Below are 27,817 nucleotides of genomic sequence, written 5' to 3' on the forward strand. Positions count from 1 at the left end.
AAGTCCCAAGCAATTGGAAAAAAGCACAGGTGACTCCCCTATACAGGGTGAGTCACTAACTATTGCCACCTAGAATAACTCTGAAAGCACGATAGTAGCTGAAAAGTGTGTTGGACAAGTGTTGCATGGGACAACGGGGGCTATAATATGACATTGGTTTTTTTTGCTAGATGGGGTCACGTCAGAGATATGAAGGTCAACTTTGTTTTTTTGAATGGGATGGTATAGTTTGGTACTTATTTTCTGATAATGGCTATCAAGACGAATCCAGTGATGTGTAACAGTAAGGTCTTTGAAGGTCAGCGAAGGTCAAAAAGGTAGCATGAACGTGCATTTACAGAAGGTGTTCGAAGTGATGACCATTGGTATCAATGCAGTACTGCAATCTTCTTATCAGGGATTTAGTGGTATTCCTTATCACTTCAGTGCTTATCAAAGCATATGCTCTGACAATTCTCTCTCATATATCGTGCAAATCGTAAGTATTCACCAAATACGGCATATCCATCTAACATGCCATTGACACATAAACACCATTCAATGCTTTCGCAATACAATACTAATAGGAGTGGTAAGACTAGTATTGTTGAATCAAGCAAATGTGAATGATGTATACCTTTGAAAAACAAGTCGATATGCTTCTCATTTATGGAGAATGCCAATGAACTACAGAGAGAGCTAGAGACTTAAATGCTGAAAGATATGCACAACGTACTCGCCCTACATGTCATACATTTAAATATGTGTATGGTAAAGGAGAAAGAAAACTGGCGTTCTATGGATCAGAGCGTGGAATGTCAGATCCCTTAATCAGGCAGGTAGGTTAGAAAATTTTAAAAGGGAAATGGATAGGTTAAAGTTAGATATAGTGGGAATTAGTGAAGTTCAGTGGCAGGAGGAACAAGACTTTTGGTCAGGTGAATACAAGGTTATAAATACAAAATCAAATAGGGGTAATGCAGGTGTAGGTTTAATAATGAATAAAAAGATATGAGTGCAGGCAAGCTTAGTGAACACATTATTGTGGCCAAGATAGACACGAAGCTGACGCCTACTACAGTAGTACAAGTTTATATGCCAACTAGCTCTTCAGATGACAAAGAAATTGATGAAATGTATGATGAGATAAAAGAAATTATTCAGAAAGTGAAGGGAGACAAAAATTTAATAGTCATGAGTGACTGGAATTTGATAGTAGGCAAAGGAAGAGAAGGAAACATATTAGGTGAATATGTACTGGGGTAAGAAATGAAAGAGGAAGCCGCCTGGTAGAATTTTGCACAGAGCATAACTTAATCATAGCTAACACTTGGTTCAAGAATCATAAAAGAAGGTTGTGTACATGGAAGAAGCCTGGAGATACTAGAAGGTATCAGATAGATTATATAATGGTAAGACAGAGATTTAGGAATCAGGTTTTAAATTGTAAGACATTTCCAGGGGCAGATGTGGACTCTGACCACAATCTATTGGTTATGAACTGTAGATTAAAACTGAAGAAACTGCAAAAAGGTGGGAATTTAAGGAGATGGGACCTGAATAAACTGACTAAACCAGAGGTTGTACAGAGTTTCAGGGAGAGCATAAGGGAACAATTGACAGGAATGGGGGAAAGTAATACAGTAGAAGATGAATGGGTAGCTTTGAGGGATGAAGTAGTGAAGGCAGCAGAGGATCAAGTAGGTAAAAAGATGAGGGCTAGTAGAAATCCTTGGGTAACAGTAGAAATATTGAATTTAATTGATGAAAGGAGAAAATATAAAATTGCCGTAAATGAAACAGGCAAAAAGGAATACAAATGTCTCAAAAATGAGACCAACAGGAAGAGCGAAACGGCTAAGCAGGGATGGCTAGAGGACAAATGGAAGGATGTAGAGGGTTATCTCACTAGGGGTAAGATAGATACTGCCTACAGGAAAATTAAAGAGACCTTTGGAGAAAAGAGAACCACTGGCATGAATATCAAGAGCTCAGATGGAAACCCAGTTCTAAGCAAAGAAGGTAAAGCAGAAAGGTGGAAGGAGTATATAGAGGGCCTGAACAAGGGTGATGTACTTGAGGACAATATTATGGAAATGGAAGATGATGTAGATGAAGATGAAGAGGGAGATATGATACTGTGTGAAGAGTTTGACAGAGCACTGAAAGACCTAAGTGAAAACAAGGCCCCAGGAGTAGACAACATTCCATTAGAACTACTGACAGCCTTGGGAGAGCCAGTCCTGACAAAACTCTACCATCTGATGAGCAAGATGTATGAGACAGGTGAAATACCCTCAGACTTCAAGAACAATATAATAATTCAAATCCCAAAGAAAGCAGGTGTTAACAGATGTAAAAAGTACCGAACTATCAGTTTAATAAGTCATGGCTGCAAAATACTAACACGAATTATTTACAGACGAATGGAAAAACTGGTAGAAGCTGACCTTGGGGAAAATCAGTTTGGATTCTGTAGAAATATTGGAACAAGTAAGGCAATACTGACCCTACGACTTATCTTAGAAGCTAGATTAAGGAAAGGCAAACCTAGGTTTCTAACATTTGTAGACTTAGAGAAAGCTTTTGACAATGTTGACCGGAATACTCTATTTCAAATTCTGAATGTGGCAGGGGTAAAATACAGGGAGCGAAAGGCTATTTACAATTTGTACAGAAACCAGATGGCAGTTATAAGAGTCGAGGGACATGAAAGGGAAGCAGTGATTGGCAAGGGAGTGAGACAGGGTTGTAGCCTGCCCATGATGTTATTCAATCTGTATATTGAGCAAGCAGTAAAAGGAAACAAAAGAAAAATTTTGAGTAGGTATTAAAATCCTGGGAGAAGAAATAAAAACTTTGAGGCTCGCCGATGTCATTGTAATTCTGTCAGAGACAGCAAAGGACTTGGAAGAGCAGTTGAATGGAATGGACAGTGTCTTGAAAGGAGAATATAAGATGAACATCAACAGAAGCAAAATGAGGATAATGGAATGTAGTCGAATTAAGTCGGGTGATGCTGAGGGAATTAGATTAGGAAATGAGACACTTAAAGCAGTTTTGCTATTTGGGGAGCAAAATAACTGATGATGGTCGAAGTAAAGAGGATATAAAATGTATCCTGGCAGTGGCATAGAAAGTGTTTCTGAAGAAGAGAAATTTGTTAATGTCGAGTATAGATTTATGTGTCAGGAAGTCGTTCCTGATCACATTTGTATGGAAATGAAACATGGATGATAAATAGCTTAGACAATAAGAGAATAGAAGCTTTTGGAATGTGGTGCTACAGAAGAATGCTGAAGATTAGATGGGTAGATCATATAACTAATGAGGAGAGGTATTGAATAGAACTGGGGAGAAGAGGACTTTGTGGCACAACTTGACTAGAAGAAGGGATCGGTTGGTAGGACATGTTCTGAGGCATCAAGGGATCACCAATTTAGTATTGGAGGGCAGCATGGAGGGTAAAAATCATAGAGGGAGACCAAGAGATGAATACACTAAGCAGATTCAGAAGGATGTATGTTGCAGATGGGAGATGAAGGAGCTTGCACAGGATAGAGTAGCACGGAGAGCTTCATCAAACCAGTCTCAGGACTGAAGACCACAACAACAACAATATGATAAATTGAGAACAACTGGAATTTTAACACATCGTAAACATATCGGGCTACAGAAATTTACTAATGAGGAAACAGAAAATTGGACTCTTGCCACTATGGTTTGAGATCTTTGTTTTAGTTTGCATCAAACTGCAAGGAAGTGTGGCATGAACGAGAGTAGTGTTGTTCGTGTTCTGCATCGCTATAAATATCATCCTTACTATACCAGTCTCCATGAAGAATTTACTGGTACGGATTGTATACATCGCATTGAATTCTGCCGATGGGCTCAACTGCAGATTCAGAGGGATGACACATTTATTAATTTGATTTTATTTACTAACGAGGCTACATTAAAGAACCAGGAAATGTTAATTTGCATAACATGCATTATTGGGCAACTGAAAATCCATGTTGGCTGTGGCAAGTTGCACACCAAAAACTGTGGTCAGTGAATGGGTGGTGTGGGGCTCTGGAGGACAGAATTATAGGCCCCTATTTCATAGAAGGAAATCTTAATGGTAGGAAGTACACCACATTCATGCAAGAAACATTAAGTGTGTTATTGGAAGAAATACCTAATACAGTATGTGGTATGAACAAGATGGAAGTCAGGCAAATTTTTTGCTGATGGCTAGTAATGAGTTGCAGACACAATTCCTAAATCATTGGACTGGATTTTGTCTTGTGGAGATTAATAAAAGATATTGTTTATAAAGATGTTCGAACTACACCTGAAGATATGCGAGAGAGAATTGTCAGAGCATGTGCTTTGATAAGTGCCAATTTGGTAAGGAATACCACTCAATCCATTACAGTTCTGCATTGATACCAATGTTCATCACTTTGAAAACATTCTGTAAATGGACATTCATTCCAGCTTTGTAACCTTCGTTGACCTTCAAAGGCCATACTGTTACACATTATTGGATTTGTCTCGATAGTCACTATCAGAAAATAAGTAAAAAACTATAGCATCCCATTTTAAAAACAAAGTTGACCTTCATATCTCTGAAGCAACCCCACCTAGCAAAAACAAAACTTCATATTATGGCCCCCTTTTTCCCATGTAACTTTTGTTCCACATACTTTTCAGCTCCTGTCATACTTTCAGAGTTATTCTTGGTGGCAATAGTTAGTGACTCACCCTGTACAAGAAGAAAAAGAGAACAGACCAACAAAAATTACAAACCAATATCCATAACTTCAGTTTGGTGCAGAATGCTTGAGCATATTCTCAGTTTGAATATAATAAATTTCTTGACAATAAGAAGCTTATTCTACAAATCAGCACAGTTTTAGAAAGCATCACTCACGCAAAACTCGGCTTCCCATTTTCTCACATGATATACTGTGAACAGTGGATAAAGGGCAACAGGCTGATTCCATATTTCTAGATTTCCAGACAGCATTTGACATGGTGCACTATTGCAGACTGTCAACAAAGGTATGAGCATATGGAATAAGTTCACAAATTCAAGTGCCTCAAAGACTTCTTGAGTAATGGAACCCAGTATGTTGTCCTCAATGGTGAGTGTTCATCAGAGGCTTGGGTATCGTCAGGAGTGCCTCAGTGAACTGCCATAGGACCACTATTGTTCTCTATATACATAAATAATTTGGTGGACACGAAGTTGCAGTTGTTTGCTGATGATGCTGTGGAGTACGGTTAGGTGTCGAAGTTGAGTGGCTGTTGGAAGATGACTGGGTGTTGTGTGATGTTGTTAGGTTAGTTAGGTTTAAGTAGTTCTAAGTTCTAGGGGACTGATGACCATAGATGTTAAGTCCCATAGTGCTCAGAGCCATTTTTTTGTTGGAAGATGTGGAAGAATGTAAGTTAATGCAGATGGGTAAGGAGAACAAACCTGTAATGTTCGGATACAGTATTAGTAGTGTCCTGCTTGACACAGTAATATCATTTAAATATCTGGGCATAACATTGTAAAGTGATATGATATGCAATGAGAATGTGAGAACTGTGGTAGGTAAGGCGAATGGTTGACTTTAGTGTGTTGGAAGAATTTTAGAAAAGTGTGGTTCACATGTAAAGGAGACTGCTTATAGGACATTGATGTGATATATTCTTCAATACTGCTCAACAGTTTGGGATCCATACCATGTCAGACTGAAGGAAGACATCAAAGCAGTTCAGAGGTGGGCCACTAGATTTGTTATTGGTAGGCTCAAACAACATGTAAGTGTTGCAGAAATGCTTTGGGAACTCATATGGGAATCCCTGGAGGGAAAGCGATGTTCTTCTGAAGGCACACTGTCGAGAAAATTTTGAGAACCGGCATTTGGAGCTGATTGCCAAACAATTGTACTGCTGCCAACACAAGCTATGTGTAAGGACTGCAGAGATAAGATACAAGAAGTTAGGGCTCATATAGAGGCATACAGACAGTTGTTCCCTGTATTTGCAAGTGGAACAGGAGAGGGAATGACTAGCAGTGGTATATGGTACCCTCCACCAAATACTGTATGGTGCCTTGTGGAGTATCTGTGTAGATGTAGATGTAGATGACTGGAGAATGAACATGGGATGATAAATACATCAGACATTTCACTTTCAAAATCTATTAGAATTCATACTTTCCTTTGTTCATAGTATGAAGACTTTACTGAGAGAAGATTCTTGCAGCTGTCACCTCCTACCACACAAAGTGCAGTGGATGATCTCATCTGGTTATGTCGTAGACCACTGCTGCTCCAGTAGACATTTGTTTTATTAGGAAAATGAACTTACTTGTGTTAACGTAAGCCTAATAACATTTTTTTATGAAAGAAATTCACAAAGGCACATAAATGTGTGGATAGAAAATGACTCAATAGCAAACTTACGGCACTAATATAAAGAAAAGCTCTATATTATTTATAGATAGTTATGAGCACTGGTTGAGCTATTGTGCCTAGTAATGGAAACACCCAAATGGAAATAACTGATTCAGTCAGTTGTACTTTTATGTATCAGTTGGATTATTATCAATTTTATTCTTGCAAGCGAAACCATACTGCTGAAGCAACCAAATGTAAACAATGTATACATTCTGTTGTAGTTTTTCATATTGACTGGATTATACATTCTTGCTTTTCAAGTGGAACCAGTCTCTAGTCTGTCTAGTAGTTAACCATATATTTCTTCTTTCAACTGAACCTTCTCTTTAGTTATTGACAGGAGCTTATAGCGGTGATTAAGCAGACATGAAGTAATGACAACATTGTGGTAGGTCAGGTAGAGAAAACTTAAACACAAGTTAAGAAGAAGAAGAAGATCTGGACTTTTTTCATGGAAGAGAAAGAAAAGTAATTCAGCATCAGGAAGGCTTACCAATGTGCAAATGGACATGTCACTGTACTTATTCCCAAAGTAACCAGATATAGAGGAGAAATTTGACAGCTTTTTGGAACAAGTACCATGACTCCACACTATTTATATCTGATGCTGCCTTAAAGTATTTTGTGCTTTCCTGCCACTTCAACCCTCTCAGAGAGTGTTCTTTTAAGAACTGGACAAGTCTGGATGGAAACGAGGAAACAATTGCAGTTGAAGAACATGGATAAGATGGTGTAAATAATCTTGGTCCCTGGTAACCTAGCTGTTGAGTGGCTCTAAAACAAACATACACCACACACACACACACACACACACACACACACACACACACACACACACACACACACACACACACTCTCTCTCTCTCTCTCTCTCTCTCTCTCTCTCTCTCTCTCACACACACACACACACACACACACACACACACACACACACACACACCTGCGATTTGGTTAAAATTCTCTCTCTCTCCCTCCCTCCCTCCCTCCCTCTCTCTCTCTCTCTCTCTCTCTCTCTCTCTCTCTCTCTCTCTCTCACACACACACACACACACACACACACACACACACACACACACACACCTGCGATTTGGTTAAAATTGTTGAGACTTCTCTTGTAACTGAAATGAGTTAAAATAATATTTTGTGTTTTATGAAATCAAATAAAACTACATTAAAAACTCAGTGACTCTAGTTTTTATCGTTCCCCTTAACCTAATTAACTAAAATGTATTTGTATCCATAAATACATCAAACAGGTACATTCTCAGCTAATTAGAACAAAGGTGTATGATGATGTAACATAATTCAACTCAATAATTTTGATGTATTACTCTAGAAGTGTGGCAGCAGGGTAATGTACCTGCTTTCAGTGCATCAGACTTGGAGGGGCGAAAGCTGCCTCAGGTGTCAAGAGTTGCTTCTGCCAGCTACACTGAGTATGGGCTGAATGGTGGAGTGATTAACCAACAGTTACATTAAACATAAACACTTACAACAGGATAAATGTATCCTTTTAATAATATTCAAAAACACAGACACACACATGTTTCAACACACATAAAAACCATTTGGAGCTAAAGTTATGTTGTGTTGTCTATATTTTTGCATTTTAATTACTGTAAACAGTTGCAAAGTTTGGAATTCATAAATATGGTTTTTTTGTTGCTTAAAAAACAACAAATAATTGTGAAAGTGAATCTGTTATGTCGGTAAATCCAATGAAAACAAACCCTTAACTATTAAGTAAATTTAAATGTGAATAGCAGAAATCATATGACTGGATAAAGAGTGAGCCTCAAAATAAATTCAGTGTAATATACAGTATCTGCAAGGAAGGTTCTTGTTCTGAAACTATATTAATTTAAAAAGCTCAAAGAAAACTAATGAATGATGACAAATATGTTTCACCCAAAATACAAGTTACACTATATGGTCAAAAGCAAGTGATAAAGTCACCAAACAATGTAAAAAATGTATCCCATGTGTTTTCTGTTTAAATTGCCTCAGCATTTACCAAAACAGAGTTGTTGTTGATGGGTGCAAACGGTTGGGATGAAAGAGGCAGAGCTTCAATAAATTTAAATTAAAAATTAATTATTCATTTATGTAAACATAAATTTACCATTTGCACCAGATATTAAACTTCGAGATCCAACAAAAATTGACGTTTAACAGTAGAAGTATGAAAATTTGTATTTAATTAAAGAACTACATAAATTTTTGAAATAACTCATTTTTAGAAATATACTTCTTATTTACCTTCTTCTTGGAAGAAGATGAGCTATTTATCCCCAAAATAGTTGGAAATCCTAGCTGTGGCTCTTGTATAACCCAAAAGCAGAATAAGTATGTCAGGGAAAACACTCCTACATCTACATTTACATCATTACTCTTAATTCACAATTAAGTGCTTGGCAGCTGCATCATAGAACCACTTTCAGGCTATTTCTTGGCTGTTCCACTCCTGAATAGCACATTGCAAAAGTGAATAGATAAATCTTTCTGTACTGGCTCAGATATCTCTTATATTATTACAGTGGTTATTTCCCCCATTTAGGTGGGCTTCAACAAAATATTTTCATATTCAGAAGAGAAAGTTGGGGATTGAATTTCTGTGCAAAAACTCTCGCTTCAATGGAAAAGCTTTTGTTTAAATGTTTTCCACCACAACTGACATATCATATCCATGACCCTCCTTACATCTACATCTACATAGATACTCCAGAAGCCGCTGCACCATATGTTGCGGGGGGTTTACGGTGCTCTACTACTAGTCATTCATTCCCTCCCCTGTTCCAGTGGAAAGCGACTGTCTATATGCCTCCATATGAGCACTCATTTCTCGTATCTTATCTTCGTGGTTCTTATGTGCAATGTATGTTGGCGACAGCAGAATCATTCAAAAGTCTGCTTCCAATGTCAGTTCTCTAAATTTTCTCAATAGTGTTCCTCGAAAAGAATGTCACCTTGCCTCCATGGATTGCCATTTGATTTCACTAAACATCTCTGTAGCAAATGTGTCTTGTTTGAACCTATTGATCTGGCAGTCCACCTCTGAATTGCTTTGATGTCTTCCTTCAATTGGCCCAGGTACAGGTCCCAAACACTCAAGCAGTATTCAAGAATAGGTCACACCAGCACCTCATATGCGGTCTCCTTTACATGTGATCCATACTTTTCTAAAATTCTCCAAACGCACCAAAGACAACCATTTGCCTTCGCTACCACGTTTCTCACATATTCATTCGATTTCATATCACTTTGTGTTATGCCCAGATATTTAAACGATCTGGCTGTGTCAAGCAGGACACTATTAATACTGTATCTGAGCATTACAGGTTTGTTCTTCCTACTCATCTGCATTAACTTACATTTTTCCACATTTAGAGCTAGCTGCCATTCATGACACCAACTGGAAATTTTGTCTAAGTAATCTTGTATCTTCCTACAGTCATTCAACTTTGCCACCTTACCATACATCATAGCATCATCAGTAGACAACTACAAATTGCTGTCTACCCTGACCATCAAATCATTTATGTATATAGAGAACAACAGTGGTCCTGTCACACTTCATTGGGACAATCCTGATGATACCCTTGTCTCTGATGAACACTCACCATTGAGGACAACATACTGGGTTCTGTTACTTAAGAAGTCTTCAAGGTACTCACATAGGCCTATGTGAACTTATTCCATAAGCTCATATCCTTGTTAACAGCCTGAAATGGGGCACTGTGTCAAATGCATTCCAGACATATAGAAATATAGAATTAGCCTGTTACTCTTCATCCATAGTTCATTGTATGTCATGTGAGAAAAGGGAAAGCTGAGTTTGGCGTGAGCAATGCTTTCTAAAACCATGCTGATTCATGGCCATAAGCTTCTGAGGCTCAAGGGAGTTTATTATATTCGAACTGAGAATATGTTCAAGGTTTCTGCAGCAAACCAAAGTTACGGATATTGATCTGTAATTTTGTGGGTCCATTCTTTTATCCTTTTTATGTACAGGAGTCACCTGCACTTTTTCCAGTTGCATGGGATTTTGTGCTGGGTGAGAGATTCATGATAAATTCAAGTTAGGTAAAGGGCCAATGCCACTGAGTACTCTTTGTTAAACCGAATTGGGATTCCATCTGGACCTGGTGATTTATTTGCTTTCAAATCTCTCAGCTCTTTCTCTATGCCAGGGATGCTTATTAGTGTGCCATTCATATGGGAGTCTATTCAGTGGTCAAATGATGACATGTCTATATGATTCTCTTGTGTGGACAATTTCTTGAACATGAAATTTAAAACTTTAGCTTTCCTTTTGCTATCTTCAACTGCCACACCAGACTGGTCAACAAGGGACTGAATGGAAGCCTTAGACTCAATTAGCAATTTTACATATGTCCAGAATTTTCTCAGGTTATCTGCCAGATCTTTTGCTAAGACATGATGGTGATAATTGTTGTATGGTCTCCACATAGATGTTTTCACAGATGCAAAAAGGTCTACTAACATTGTTTGTTGTTATTTGTGCATTCTCTTTTGAACTGTGAGTGCACCATCCTCTGCTTCCTCAGCATCTTACACAGTATTTTATTAAACCCTGGTGGGTCTTTTCCATCCCTTGTCCATTTACTATTCACTACTTGTCCATTGCATGATTTACAATCAGTTTAAACTTTGCCCATAATTCTTCTGTGGCCATCATTTTGAAACTAAATGATTGCAGCTTATTGTCCAAGTGAGATACTGACAACTGCATATCTGCTCTTTCTAGCAGAAACACTCTCCTAGCCCTCTTGACTGATTTATTAACTTTCGTAACCATAGTTGCTATTTAATTTAATTTAATCATACGGCTAGGGCCCCCCGTTGGGCAGGCAGTTTGCCAGGTGCCAGTCTTTCAATTTGATGCCACATCGGTGACCTGCAGTCAATGAGGATGATAGGATGCTGAGGAGGACAGCACAACACCCAGTCCCTGGGTGGGGAAAATTCCCTGATCCAGCCGGGAATCGAACCTGGGCACAGAGGATTATCAATTCATCATGCTGACCATTCAGCTACTGGGGGGGACATAGTTGCTATGATGACATCATGATGACTAATCCCAATCTCTGTACTAATGCCATCGGTAAGGTCCAAGACACTTTCTTTACATGTTGGATGCCAAGTAGCTGCTCAAGATAGTTTTCAGAAAATGTGTTCAAAAGTACTTCACAAGAAGTCTGTCTGTACCCCGTGCAATGAATCCATGCATGTCCCAGTCCGTACTCTGTTGGTTAAAGCCACCACCAACTAGTATTGCATGGTTTAGATATTTATGCACAACTGACCATAAACTTTCTTTGAATGACTCTAGCACTGTCACAGCAAACTCGGGTGACCAGTAAAAACATCTACCAATTAACTTGCTTTCACACAGACCTATTATGCATGACCAGTTAACTTCACTATCACACTCAGTTTCAGTCTCAGTAGAGACTGCAATGAACACTACCCCTTCTATGGCGCCCAATCTCTCTTTCTGATAAACATTCCAGGTTTCACTAAATGTCTCAGAGCTTTTTGCTTCAGGTTTTATCCAGCTCTCAGTCCCAAGAATAATTTGAGGTAAAGAACTTTCATGGAGGGCTGTAAATTTGGGAACTTAGTTACAAATACTTTGACAATTTACTGATAAAATTTTTTGCAGTTGAACTGTCTTTACTCTGAACATGGTCTGATTTCCCTATACACGTATCGACTGGTGAGTGTTCGTGAGAGTATCTCAAACTACCAGCTAGCCTAAGAAACTCCCATGTGCACTCCACTAGTACTCTGTTACCTGAGTAGCTGCTTGCTTTGTGTAGTGCACCCCTGACCTATCAAAGGGATTCCCACAATAAGACAGGTCTAGAAATCTGCAGCCAAGACTGTCACAGAGTCAAGGAAGCCATTGGTTGATAACCTCCACTTGGCTTCAAACCAAAGGACCCCAATTAGGTCTGGGAACAATGTTGCAAATTGTTAGCTCTGGCCCTACTTTTCAATAATACATTAGCAGCAGTAGCAGCAATAATCATATTTCCAATAAACTTTTATGTATGCCTGTCAGTGAGTGTGAAAGACATTAGCCAGTGTTACTACCTCTAAACTGCCAGCGCTAGAGACCAATTCAAAGTGCAAAGGCTTAGCCCTAATCTAAGGCAGACAGAGGCATGAAGCATTATGGCAAGGAGGCCAGACACATGTCAGGCTGCCTGCAACTGCTCAGTTGCCATGGTAACCATGACTTCACTACTAGGAACAGAAGGGGAGGTACAGGCTGCCTTAGCTGTGTTGACATGCACTTGTGTGAAACAGGAGGCCAGCAGCTGTGGTACTGCCTCTTTATGTTTCTCTTACATTTGTTGTCCCATGTGCTGTAAAATTAATGAACCCCAGTCTTGTAGAAGTACTGATGTAACACTTTCGAGTGAGGACATCATTACTTCCTTCCAGGAGCTTTTGCTTTCAAGGAGATGTGAAACTGAAAGAAATTAAATTCTGAAAAAAGGACATCCAACACCAGAATTACATTAACACATTAAGGTCTGGGACTTAGTACGACATTCTAGCACACGAGACTGGGGTTTTCTGTCGTTTTTCAAAAAATCGTAATTCAAGAACGGTTAGAGATAAATCATTGCAGTTTATTTACTTTTTTTCATTTTTACCACTGTAACTTAAACTTTACAATGAAGTAACACATTATAGTTACCGACTTAACTTAAATTTACTCTGTTATCATGAGCTGATAGCTGAAACAAGGAAAATAAAAAAGTCTTATAGCAGGATTTATTGTTGGTAGGAAGAATATGGCACTGGATTATGTTTTATAAAAACAAAATGAAAGGTAGTTATTTTAAAAAATTACAATGCACAACTAAATTACATTACATTTTTTATAAATAATTTCTATACGTAATTGGCTTTCATATGAAATAGTTGTCGTATACATGGAAGAACCCTGGAGATACTAAAAGGTATCAGATAGATTATATAATCGTAAGACAGAGATTTAAGGAGATGGGACCTGGATAAACTGGAAGAACCAGAGGTTGTAGAGAGTTTCAGGGAGAGTATAAGGGAACAATTGACAGGAATGGGGGAAAGAAATACAGTAGAAGAAGAATGGGTGGCTTTGAGGGATGAAATAGCAAAGGCAGCAGAGGATCAAGTAGGTAAAAAGACGAGGGCTAGTAGAAATCCTTGGGTAACAGAAGAAATATTGAATTTAATTGATGAAAGAAGAAAATATAAAAATACAGTAAATGAAGCAGGCAAAAAGGAAGACAGACACTCAACAATGAGATCGACAGGAAGTGCAAAATGGCTAAGCAGGGATGGCTAGAGGACAAATGTAAGAATGTAGAGGCCTATCTCACTAGGGGTAAGATAGATACTGCCTACAGGAAAATTAAAGACACCTTTGGAGATAAGAGAACGACTTGTATGAATATCAAGAGCTCAGATGGAAACCCAGTTCTAAGCAAAGAAGGGAAAGCAGAAAGGTGGAAGGAGTATATAGAGGGTCTATACAAGGGCGATGTACTTGAGGACAATATTATGGAAATGGAAGAGGATGTAGATGAAGATGAAATGGGAGATATGGTACTGTGTGAAGAGTTTGACAGAGCACTGAAAGACCTGAGTCGAAACAAGGCCCCCGGAGTAGACAACATTCCATTGGAACTACTGAGGGCCTTGGGAGAGCCAGTCCTGACAAAACTCTACCAGCTGGTGAGCAAGATGTATGAAACAGGCGAAATCCCCTCAGACTTCAAGAAGAATATAATAATTCCAATCCCAAAGAGAGCAGGTGTTGACAGATGTGAAAATTACCGAACTATCAGTTTAATAAGTCACAGCTGCAAAATACTAACACGAATTCTTTACAAACGAATGGAAAAACTAGTAGAAGCCAACCTCGGGGAAGATCAGTTTGGATTCCGTAGAAACACTGGAACACGTGAGGCAATACTGACCTTACGACTTACCTTAGAAGAAAGATTAAGGAAAGGCAAACCTACATTTCTAGCATTTGTAGACTTAGAGAAAGCTTTTGACAATGTGGACTGGAATACTCTCTTTCAAATTCTAAAGGTGGCAGGGGTAAAATACAGGGAGCGAAAGGCTATTTACAATTTGTACAGAAACCAGATGGCAGTTATAAGAGTCGAGGGACATGAAAGGGAAGCAGTGGTTGGGAAGGGAGTAAGACAGGGTTGTAGCCTCTCCCCGATGTTGTTCAATCTGTATATTGAGCAAGCAGTAAAGGAAACAAAAGAAAAATTCGGAGTAGGTATTAAAATCCATGGAGAAGAAATAAAAACTTTGAGGTTCGCCGATGACATTGTAATTCTGTCAGAGACAGCAAAGGACTTGGAAGAGCAGTTGAATGGAATGGACAGTGTCTTGAAAGGAGGATATAAGATGAACATCAACAAAAGCAAAACAAAGATAATGGAATGTAGTCGAATTAAGTCGGGTGATGCTGAGGGAATTAGATTAGTAAATGAGACACTTAAAGTAGTAAAGGAGTTTTGCTATTTGGGGAGCTAAATAACTGATGATGGTCGAAGTAGAGAGGATATAAAATGTAGACTGGCAATGGCAAGGCAAGCGTTTCTGAAGAAGAGAAATTTGTTAACATCGAGTATAGATTTAAGTGTCAGGAAGTCATTTCTGAAAGTATTTGTATGGAGTGTAGCCATGTATGGAAGTGAAACATGGACGATAAATAGTTTGGACAAGAAGAGAATAGAAGCTTTCGAAATGTGGTGCTACAGAAGAATGCTGAAGATTAGATGGGTAGATCACATAACTAATGAGGAAGTATTGAATAGGATTGGGGAGAAGAGAAGTTTGTGGCACAACTTGACCAGAAGAAGGGATCGGTTGGTAGGACATGTTCTGAGGCATCAAGGGATCACCAATTTAGTATTGGAGGGCAGTGTGGAGGGTAAAAATCGTAGAGGGAGACCAAGAAATGAATACACTAAGCAGATTCAGAAGGATGTAGGTTGCAGTAGGCACTGGGAGATGAAGCAGCTTGCACAGGATAGAGTAGCATGGAGAGCTGCATCAAACCAGTCTCAGGACTGAAGACCACAACAACAACACATGAAATAGTTCAAAGCATTCTGGCATTCACAGCGTGACATCACACATTGCACAATAAGTTGTATCTTTCGTCTTCCACTTTCCAGTTTCTTTCTTAGCCCTGTCACCACACACTTTGCACAATCTGCATGGCCTCACTTTGTTGTCAGTTGGAGGAATTTTTCTTCCAAAATGACGCCCAGTTAGTCTGTCGCCTACAGTTGAAGGGTTCACTCCCACTTGTTCCTCCCTTGCCATCATGGCCAGTTTTTCTCCAATCACAGACATGAATTTATGCAGAGAACATGGTTGTCTGTGTGACATTTTATACATTATGTAACTGTTTACTATTCCCCGAATGAAAAGATGGAAGAAAAGCTTCTTCCACCATTTCATACTTTTCTTTTTGAAGGGATAGTAAGCAACAAGTTGATCACTTCAATCAACACCTGTCATGTTTATATTATAATCAAGGATTGCATCAGGCTTGAATTTTTTTATATGGCGCCCTTTAGCCCTGACAGCAATGTCAGATATTGTTGCCCCGTGTTTTGAAGACAGTACTGCCACATCCCTGGTGTCCTTCCACTTACAAGCCATCATATGTGGTCTGTGTCTGAATGTCATTTCACCTTTCTTCAGTACAGCTTTTTTCAAACTCTTAGGCATTTCTTTTCTGTTTAGCATAACAGTGCCAACACCTAAAGTGTCTTTGCTCCATAAGAAGTCAATAACTTTAGGGCTAGTATAAAACAGGTACATGTAAACAGTGTGACCTTTAGATAAGTAGGGTGAAAGTAGACGTTCAAACAATGGAATAATTGTGAAGTCATCACCTTTGCCTGTGTAAACCTCCATATTTAGAACATAACCAGTGTTTGAGTCACACACAAAGAACAGTTTGATGCCATACTTCTCTTGTTTGTTCTTCATGTTGTTGTTGTTGTTGTTGTTGTTGTTGTTGTCTTCCGTCCTGAGCCTTCTTTGATGCAGCTCTCCATGCTACTCTATCCTCTGCAAGCTTCTTCATCTCCCAGTACTTACTGCAACCTACATCCTTCTGAATCTGCTTAGTGTATTCATCTCTTGGTCTCCCTCTACAATTTCTACCCTCCGCACTGCCCTCCAATGCTAAATTTGTGATCCCTTGATGCCTCAGAACATATCCTACCAACCTGTCCCTTCTTCTTGTCAAGTTATGCCACAAACTCCTCTTCTCCCCAGTTCTATTCAAAATCTCCTCATTAGTTATGTGATCTACCCATCTAATCTTCAGCATTCTTCTGTAGCACCACATTTCGAAAGCTTCTATTCTCTTCTTGTCCAAACTATTTATCGTCCATGTTTCACTTCCATACATGGCTACACTCCATACAAATACTTTCAGAAACGACTTCCTGACACTTAAATCTATACTCGATGTTAGCAAATTTCTCCTCTTCAGAAACGCTTTCCTTGCCATTGCCAGTCTACACTTTATGTCTCTCTACTTCGACCATCATCAGTTATTTTGCTCCCCAAATAGCAAAACTCCTTTACTACTTTAAGTGTCTCATTTCCTAGTCTAATTCCCTCAGCATCACCCGACTTAATTCGACTGCATTCCATTATCCTCATTTTGCTTTTGTTGATGTTCATCTTATATCCTCCTTTCAAGACACTGTCCATTCCGTTCAACTGCTCTTCCAAGTCCTTTGCTGTCTCTGACAGAATTACAATGTCATCGACGAACCTCAAAGTTTTTATTTCTTCTCCATGGATTTTAATACCTACTCCGAATTTTTCTTTTGTTTCCTTTACTGCTTGCTCAATATACAGATTGAACAACATTGGGGACAGACTACAACCCTGTCTCACTCCCTTCCCAACCGCTGCTTCCCTTTCATGCCCCTCGACTCTTATAACTGCCATCTGGTTTCTGCACAAATTGTAAATAGCCTTTCGCTCCCTGTATTTTACCCCTGCCATCTTTAGAATTTGAAAGAGAGTATTCCAGTCAACATTGTCGAAAGCTTTCTCTAAGTCTGCAAATGCTAGAAATGTAGGTTTGCCTTTCCTTAATCTTTCTTCTAAGATAAGTCGTAAGGTCAGTATTGCCTCACGTCTTCCAACATTTCTGCGTAATCCAAACTGATCTTCCCCGAGGTTGGCTTCTACCAGTTTTTCCATTCATTTGTAAAGAATTCACATTAGTATTTTGCAGCTGTGACTTATTAAACTTGTTCTTCATATAGACTCTAAAATGTATCCTGCCTCTAAAGGCACACATTCCTTCTTCTATTGTCAAATTCTCACTTGGCACTAGCGAGTCTCTGAAGCTCTGCACAAGATAATCAAAATATGGTCTGATTTTATTGTAAGGATCATGATTTGGCTGTCCACATTGTATGTATGTATCATTATTATTTATATGCAGCGTTGCCAAAATTGACTTGAAACGATCTCGGGACATCTGTCTAGCTGCAAATGTGGAGTGAAGAATGGGAGCTGTGGACCAGTAATCTGCTATGGATGTCTTCTTTGCCAGGCACATGTGAATTACTATAGAAAAAAATTTATAAACCTCTGCTAAAGTAACAGGTTTCCAATGCGACCACAAACTGTGTTTCTTGATTTGATTGGTACACCTCAAGTTTGCAATGGGCATTTGCAGCACAACTGTTTGTTTCTTGTTTGACAAGCTTCACCATATTCCTGTTGAAATTGTGTTCAAAAAAGTCAAATTCAGTTGATGTGGCGTCAAGTGGAACTGTAATTCTCAGAATTTCTCCATAAACAGTGTTCCTTACAGGAGGTGCAGACACAGGAATGTCATCTCATCCCAAGTCAATATCGCTGTCTGCCCTGGGTCTTCTCACTTGATGTACTCGACGTGTAGGTTGAGGTTTCGGTTGATGAACTAAAATAACAAAATGAAAGTAGATTTGTAAATTTAGGGTGTTATAATTTTGCTCTAGATCAACAGTATTCTTATTGGTAATGAGAAAGATAAGGTTGAGAATAATTACTGTTTTCAACTTCATGATCAGGAGCAGCTTGCTTTACACGCTGGGGTGTCTCCACACCATCAGTTTGATCTTCAATTTCTGTAAATTAGTCGTATATAGGATTTGCTAACATGTATTGTATTATTTACCTAAATACCTAAACAAGTTATTACATAACACTGGCCAAAATTGTTTACTATTATTACAGTCCACTGATTATTTATAAGCACAGGGAGGGAGTGAGAGCAATTACCATTCTGAAATTCGTGATCTATTGGACGCGTTTCCTGCTGAGATGTCCAGTCAATATTGTTCTGAAGCTCTTCTTCTGTAAATAAATAAGTCATATGTATAACTGGATAAACTTGTATTATCATTATAAGTCTCAAATATATTACTTGAAATACACACAGCAAACGTGTATGAGCAGCCTACTGTTTCTTACATGTTTCAACGTATCACTGTCTAAATTCCAGTAAATATGTTATAATTACCTGTAGTATCTCTATCATCTTCAGAATCATCACTAAGTTCTCCTTCAGAACCTGAATCATTGAACAGAGCATCCAAAATTTCTTCATCTGTAAGTCTTCGTCTACACTGTGACATCTTGCTGCCACTGCTAATGCATGGATGTGAGAGAATCTATAGAAACGAACATTTCTCCAGTTGGTGCTGCTATCTAGCAGATTTTTCACATAATTAAACCATCAAGCTGTGTAACGGAACACACAAACTGCGAGTATAGCCTGTAGTTTGTTTTCTATGCATTTTTGTACATCACTGCAGGCACAGCTCGTCGCTCGTCGGCAACGGTCAGTACAGGGACTGCGGGCATAACCCGCAGCTAGACCACAAAGTATTAGGAAAAATAAGTTCAAAACACATACATTCCAAAGTTTGTGGTATGAACAGCACAAATCATTGTTTTCTAGCCCTACAAAAGGAAAATTATTCTGCTGGCAATGTTACCTGTTAAGCACAAGAAAAACTGTATGGTCCTCTTAGGGTTTTGATGATCTAAACAATCTGTTTAGGGATCAGGCATCGCATGCATCTTCTAAAGCTCATATAAGTAGTTTTATTTTGCACGGATGTGTTTGGTTTAGTGTTCAGTATTTTGGAGCTTCTTAATGAAGATCACAAACTGATGAAAATCAGACAGAACAATGAAGTGAAAGCTAGCAAAGACATTATGAAAACTCTAACTGACATCACAAATCTTTTGTATAGGCAGGAGCTAGTTTTCAGAGATCATAAAGAGACAGAATATTTCTGAATCCCAGAAATTTTGGAACCAGTTTTAAGCTTGCGCAAAGCGGAAACAAAGATTTGAAAGCACGCTATGAGATTTTCAAAACCTGTACAGAGTGAACTGATTGAATGTATAAATGAGTAGATTTGTGAATACATACATTCAAATTTGGATAGGACCTCATTTTATGTCTGTGTTGTGGATGAAGCAACAGGTATTTCAGATATGTCACAATACTTTACTGTTGTGAGACTAGTGGACTCCATTGGTGACATCTAAGATCATTTTCTTGGCCTTATGAGTTTAGCCAAGCTAGAACTACTGCTGCTTTATTCATTGTGCTGAGTGGCATGTTTCAGAATTATGATATCCACAACAAACTGATGGCCCAAACTTATGACCCCCTGTGGGTTCGGGGTTTAGAATAGGCCCAAGGTATTCCTGCCTGTTGTATGAGGCAACTAAAAGGAGTCTCCCACTTTGGGGAAGTGACAGTGCTGTCCAAAATGTGCAATGGGTTGGTATTGATTCAGACAGCATCCCCAACTCAGACCCGGGTGTTATTCACCTGCAACAAGCTGGATGATATTCCTAGTTTGCCACTCCCCATAAAAGCCTCAACCCACAGTGAAGTGGACAAATTTATCTTTTGCTGGGAACTGAATGGCTCTAGCAGTCTTCAAGAAAGGGAAAGTAGAATACAATGCTGCGACATACGACCCCAAGTCATTCTCCTCCCTAGTAACACCATGGGAAGACCCTCCCCCACCCCCCACCCCATCTGCATGTTTGGGGGTTAAAATAGACCTGAGATATTCCTGGCTGTCATAAGAGGTGACTAAAAGGAGTCTCCTACTTCAGATCCCATTTTATGGTTTGACCTTCCACTTTCCAAATTCTGCAGAAGTGCATGCCATTTGGGGAAAGACGTCTTATGCAGTACATCAGTTATCCATAGTGCCATTAGATTAGATCTCCTGCACCTCTTATTGTCATATCATTGCATCTCCACCTGCAATTCAACTATTTGAGCGAGGACACATTCCGAAGTACATCATCTTCCATTATCTACTGTCCCCTTTTGCCCCCATGACACTATTGGATTTCTCCACACCCAATATCCAGCACAGTAGCCAGTCTCTTGTGGTGGGGCTATGATGTACCCATTTGCTGGTAGCCCCCTGACAACACAGGGCTCACACTGCTGATGCCTGGGCTTCGAATTCCCCTTGTATGCCGAGGAGTAGATGCCAGTCTTCTTGGGGCATCAGGACTCCTGGCAATGGCCATCGTGCAGGTGGCCTTTGCAGTGACTGGGTGGCACCTGTGGGGAGAGCCCCTGATAGGAGTGGGTGGCATCAGGGAGGATGACCCACAATGAAGCGGACCAAGACATCTTTTGCTGGGGACTGAATGGCTCCAGCAGTCTTTAACAAAGGGAAGGTTGATTACAATCCTGGTAGGCATGACTCAAAATCATTCTCCTCCATAGTATACGTAGGGCTACAGAATGAAGAGAGCCATATTCACCTCATTATTTAGTGTGCAGCAGAACTGGTGGGAACTCCTTTCTCGACACGGAGCCTCTGTTTTATGTTGAGCACCTGGAGGACAAGTTTGGGGAAGTGACAGTGCTGTTAAAAATGTGCGGTGAGTTTGTTTTGATTCAGATGCCATCCCCAACCCAGTTCCAGACGTTACTTGCCTGTGACAAGCTGGGTGATATTTTTGTGTTGGTCTCTCCCCATAACAGCCTCAACATTGTCCAGAGAATTATTTTTCATCATGACTTCCTGTTGCAGTCCGACGATGAGCTACATGCCAATGTGGAATGATAGGATGTTCACTTCATTCAGTGCACCTATAGTGGGCCTAAAGTCAATAGGGTTGCCACTGGTGCCTTCATCTTGGCCTTTGAGGGTGATTCATTACCTGAAAATGTCAAGGTGATGTTATAACGATGTGATGTCAAACCTTACTACATCTGAATACTCCATGTGCATCTTCTCCCACCTGTGTCAGCTGTGGAGAGCACCACTCCCCCTGCATAGCGGACTGTGAGGTGCTCCAAAATGAGCTCCTCATCTGAGCTTACTCCAGTGGGCCCTCAGGGCCACTCCTCTTCATCTTCTCGTCTGCTGGCTGGGGACATGTCTTCTTCTCTTGCATTCCCGTCCTCCCAGCCAGAGGAGCAACTATCTCCTCTGGCTCCTCTCACGTGGAAGTTGTCCCTTGGGACTCTACTTACCATGGACACCCCCCACCCTCACCCCCTGTGGTCAAGTGGACAGCAGCCATTGGCTGAAGGAGCCACTAACTGCTGAATGAAGGGCTTCATGGTCTTCCTCTGCCCCTGAAGCTGCTTCTGAGAAGTATTGATTGGGTTGCTTTCACCACCGCCACCACTGTTGAATCTGAGTTGTATGGCAACATCGACAAAGAGATCCACAGCATCACTACTACCGTTGTTGCTGCAGCTGAATCAGCAATCCGCCATTCCTCGGTTGCTTGCGATGGAAGTCAGTGCCTTGGCGGTCACTGGAAATCGCTATGGCCATTTAAGACCATAGGCAGGCCCTCCAATGTCATAAGTGCCACCTGTCCCTGGAGAACCTCATTGCCTTCAAACGGCTCCATGCCCAGATCCTCCTACTCATCAAACAATGGGAGCAGGAGTGTTGGGAATGATACATTGCTACCATTTGAACATGGACCACTCCTTCCCTGGCCTGGATCAAGCTCCAACAGCTTCACGGGTATCAGACACTTGCAGCTGTATATGGAATTTCCACATGAAGCTATGTCTACCGATCTGACATAATCGCAGAACATCTTGCCGAGCATTATGCTAACACCTCTGTGTCTAAGAATTTCTGCCCCTCCTCCTGTCTCCTCAAACAGTGGATATAACGACAACACCCATCTTCTGCTCCACACCACCCTGAGCCGTAATGCTCCCTTCCTTGAGTAGGAATTTCTCAGTGCTCTTGCTAACTGTCCTGACACATCCCCTGGCCCACACCATATCCATTCCCAAATGATTAACCATCTATCAGTGGATTACCAGTGCCATCTCCCTGCCATCTTAAACCACATCTGGAGTAATGCCGAATTCCCGACGCAATGACAGGGAAGTATCATCGCTCCAGTGCTAAAGCCTGGTAAGAGACTAACTATCATCCTAACCAACGATCTGTGCAAGCTGAGAGAACATATGGTGAGCTGGGAGTGGTGTTGGTTCCTGAGTCTTGGGGCCTTCTGGCTACATCCCAGTGGGGTTATCGCCAAGACCGACCCGCCACTGACAACTTGGTCCACCTGGAGTCTGCCATTCAATTGGCCATTTCCCGGCAACAACACCTTATTGTGGTCCTTTTTGACCTGACCAAGACCTACAACACCACTAGGCAACACCACATCCTCACTACTCTGCATGAGTGGGGCTCTGAGGCCCGCTCCCAATTTTTATACAGAACTTCTTGTCATTCCGCACGTTCAAAGTTTGAATCATTGCTTCCCACAGTTTGCCCATATCCAAGAGAATGGGATCCCACAAGGCTATGTCCTCAGTGCCCCACTCTTTTTAATTGCTGTTAACAGTCTTGCACGAGCAGTAGGGTCCTCGGTATTTCTGTATCTCCCCTCCTATACTGACGATTTTTGTATTTCCTTCTACTCCTCTTCTATTGGTATGACTGAACGCCAGTTGCAGGGAGCCATGCAAAAGACACAGTCATTGGGCCTCACTCAAAGCTTTCAATTTTTGGCCACCAAGACTTGCATCATGTACTTCTGTTGTTGTCGTACTGTCCAACCCTATCCAGAACTTTACCTTGACGACCAGCTAGTTAATGTAGTGGAGACTTACTGCTTTTTGGAACTGGTCTTTGATGCTCACTTAACTTGGCTTCTGCATCTTCATCAGCTTAAGGAAAAGTGCTGCTGGCAACTTTCAATGCCTGAGCAACACTGACTGGGGTGCTGATCACCCTACACTGCTGCAGTTGTACAAAGCTCTCATTCAGTCCCATATTGACTATGAGAGCCTGGTGTGTGATTCAGAATCACCCTCCACACTGCAGCTGCTAGATTCTGTCCTCCCCTGTGGAGTTCAGCTTGCGACTGGAGCTTTCGAAACGCGCTCAGTGAACAGCCTCCCCATAGAAGCTGGCGTTCTTCTGTTGTGGCTGTGGTGGAAACTACTGCTTACAGATTATACTGCCCACATTCATAATTTGCCTCACCATCCCAATTACTGTCTCCTTTTTCCTAACACAGCGATCCATCTTCTGCATTGGCGGTTCAGAACGTATCATCCCCTTGCAGCCCGAGTCCGGTCACTTCTTACTGAACTTGACACTTTCTTTCTTTACACCTCCATGGTCCATGACTTGGCCACAGCTTTGTCTGTACCTATCACAGGACTCAAAATGCTCAGTTCCAACAGAGGTCCTGTGTCGGCAATTTCTTCTATTCTCAGCGAGTTCCAGAGCTCAGAAATAGTCTACAGTGATGGATCAAAGGTTGACAATCTTGTTGGTTTCGGTTACGCTCACTGTGGACATACCGAGCAGCGCACATTGCTGGCTGGCTGCAGTGTTTCAGTGCACAGTTGGCAGCCAGCTATCACACCTTTTAGCATATTTGCTCCTGAACTGGGGAGTCCTTTGTCATCTGTAGTGACTCCTTAAGCAGCCTACAAGCTCTTGATTAGTGCTTTGCTCACCATCCTTTGGTACTGACTGTCCAGAAGTCTCTTTATGCAATCGGCAACAGTGGGTGTTCAGTGATCTTCATTGGGACCCCAGGACATGTTGAGATCCCAGGCAGTGAACTTTCTGACTGCTTGGCCAAAAAGGCTACCAGTAAACCAATCTGGAGATTGACCTCTGGAGACTGATCTTTGATCAGTCTTCTGCCACAAAGTTTCTGTGATCTGGGATACTGAATGGTGCACCCTCAGTACACCAAATAAACTATGTGTTATCAAGGAGACAATGAATGTGTGGCAGTCATGTGTGCAAGACACTCACAGGGACTCTGTTGTCCTTTGCCGGTTCCACATCGGCCATACTTGACTAACACATGGTCACCTTCTCCGTCGCAAGGACACACCTCAGTGTGACTATGGTCCACATCTTGGACTGCCCTATTTTAGCCACTCTGTGGCAGACTTTTAACCTTCCCAGCAACCTACCTCTGGTGTTGGGTGACAGTGCCTCAGTGGCTGGTGTTTTTTTTTTTGTTTTTTTGTTTTATTCATAAGGAGGGTTTTCATCACCCAATCTAAGGGCGGGAGTCTGGCTTTCTCTCCTAGGCCTCCACCCTCCCTCCATTTTAACCCTTCCTCTTTCTTTGCTCTTTGTGTGCCTTGGTGTCCTTCTTGTCCCTGTGTGTGTGTTCATCTCACCTTCTCTTTAAGGCTGGAGATCTTAGCATGTTGCAGAGTGGCTGGCTCATCCTTTTTATTCTTGTGATCAGCCAACCTCAGCCACCTGCTATATTATTTCAATACCTTCCACTGTTGTTGTTGTTGTTGTTGTTGTTGTTGTTGTTGTGGTGGTGGTCTTCAGTCCTGAGACTGGTTTGATACAGCTCTCCATGCTACTCTATCCTCTGCAAGCTTCTTCATCTCCCAGTACCTACTGCAACCCACATCCGTCTGAATCTGTTTAGTGTGTTCATCTCTTGGTCTCCCTCTATGATTTTTACCCTCCACGCTGCCCTACAATACTTAATTGGTGATCCCTTGATGCCTCAGAGCATGTCCTACCAACCGATCCCTTCTTCTAGTCAAGTTGTGCCAGAAACTCCTCTTCTCCCCAATTCTATTCAATACCTCCACATTAGTTATGTGATCTACCCATCTAATCTTCAGCATTCTTCTGTAGCACCACATTTCGAAAGCTTCTATTCTCTTCTTGTCCAAACTATTTATTGTCCATGTTTCACTTCCATACATGGCTACACTCCATACAAATACTTTCAGAAATGACTTCCTGACACTTAAATCCATACTCGATGTTAACAAATTTCTCTTCTTCAGAAATGCATTGCTTGCCATTGCGAGTCTGCTTTGTCCATCATCAGTTATTTTGCTCCCCAAATAGCAAAACTCCTTTACTACTTTAAGTGTCTCATTTCCTAACCTAATTCGCTCAGCATCACCCGACTTAATTCGACTACATTCCATTATCCTCATTTTGCTTTTGTTGATGTTCATCTTATATCCTCCTTTCAAGACACTGTCCATTCCATTCAACTGCTCTTCCAAGTCCGTTGCTGTCTCTGACAGAATTACAATGTCATCGGAAAACCTCAAAGTTTTTATTTCTTCTCCATGCATTTTAACACCACTCCGAATTTTTCTTTTGTTTACTTCTTCTAGTCTTCCTTTTAGTGTGTATTTTCCCCTTTTGATTAGCTTCTTTCATTTTTTCTTTCTATTTGGTTACCCATTAGCTTTTTGCTCTTTTCCTTTCCCTGACTCCTTTTGGGAATTGTTTTAACTCGGGCCTTGTTTGTATGAGGAAAACGGGACTGATGACCCTGCAGTTTGGTCCCTTTATACCCCAAACCAACGAAACTAACTTATGATCATGCTTCCATACCGGCAGCAGAATCAAATGGCCTGCAAACTGAGATCCATGAAATCCCCCCCCCCCCCCCCCCCCCCCCCCCCCCCCCCCCGCCCTTCTCCCTCCTCAAAAAAATCTCTTTTTACTCACTGTTTTACATATCATTTAAATTTTGTTTTACAGCAGGGTTGTTTTTGTATAAAACCCTTAAGGATTTTTTTGTTCACACTTCAAGGAATTCATGCTTCCCTGGCCCTTCAAATGCACAGCAATTCTTGGCAGTATTGCTGGTAAATGCATTCTTTCCAGCAGTCAAATGAGATGGAACTGTAACATCAGAATAATATCTGCAATTCATGAAAACTGTCTGGGGCTAACTGAGGTTTTAAGTGAAATGATTGACAATTCAGGCTCAAGTGCAAATGCTACAAGAGAAGCCTGTGATTTCCAATATATGCAACTATACTTTGACATTGTTTCTTTTTTTCTCTCTGTTTTTGAAAGCATACTTTTGAAGACTTGATTGCTTTTCAGCATTCTTCAAGGGGGGAAGAACAATGATGCCTGGTTTTGCAACAACAGTGTTTAGAATACATAACTTACATGAAAAACTTAAGAAATGAAGATAAGTTGATCAACTTTTAAAATTCTGCAAAACTCTACACTAATTCCAGAATGAAATTTTCACTCTGCACTCTACACTAATTGGCAACTTCAAGGTAAGATAAATAGAGCTGAAATGATGGATGAATACATTAGCAATCCATTGATGTAAAAATACAAACAGGTGTGCTGCACAGTATTGTAACACAACTGGAAACAAGATTTTCACATTGTGATAAAATGCTCTTCACCAAATTAGGCGACACCACTCAGTTAACCAGTTATGGTCACCATTTCCATGTAGACTCTGTGAATTCATTGTTACAATCATATGGTGTGTCCTTTAGTCAGTCACAGTTGTATGTAGAACTGGAGACTGTATTTTCTCCCAGCTTAAAGTAACATTTCACTCTGTCAGTTTGGGAGACCATTTCAATAGAATGATTGAGAATGAAATGGATCAAATTGCTTCAGAAGTTTTCAAAGTACTTTATCTAATTTCTACCATTCATGCAAAAAGCTTCAGTTGAAAGGAGCTTTTCTGGTTTTAAGTGCATTAAAATGTATTCAAGGAACAGTATGGCTCAGGATTACTTATTAGCCCTTGCTTATACCTCAATTGAAAAACCTATGCTGTGAATCCTTGATGCTGAGATACTTGTATTTATGAAGTCATCAGAAGATTCAGAAAGAGAAGAATCATCAAGTTTACTTTGTTTTGCAATTACCAATGGTCAAATGCCCAATCTACCAGTTTATTTGTAAACTGTTATAACCTTTAATCACTAATAATTGCGTGGATATTCAAACACTCACTTAGAAACAATAGCTGGTTACATGATAACAACTCAGTATCTCTTA

At 40.5% G+C, this 27,817-nt stretch overlaps 1 protein-coding gene across 2 annotated transcripts in view; it reads left to right on the top strand.

Moving 5' to 3' along the window:
* Positions 1–27,817, top strand: part of LOC126480834 (peroxisomal acyl-coenzyme A oxidase 3-like) — a 324,948-nt gene that overhangs the window by 104,409 nt on the left and 192,722 nt on the right. The gene's annotated exons all lie outside the window — the stretch shown is intronic.

Source organism: Schistocerca serialis, chromosome 5, assembly GCF_023864345.2.
Source record: "Schistocerca serialis cubense isolate TAMUIC-IGC-003099 chromosome 5, iqSchSeri2.2, whole genome shotgun sequence".
Lineage (NCBI taxonomy): Eukaryota > Metazoa > Arthropoda > Insecta > Orthoptera > Acrididae > Schistocerca > Schistocerca serialis.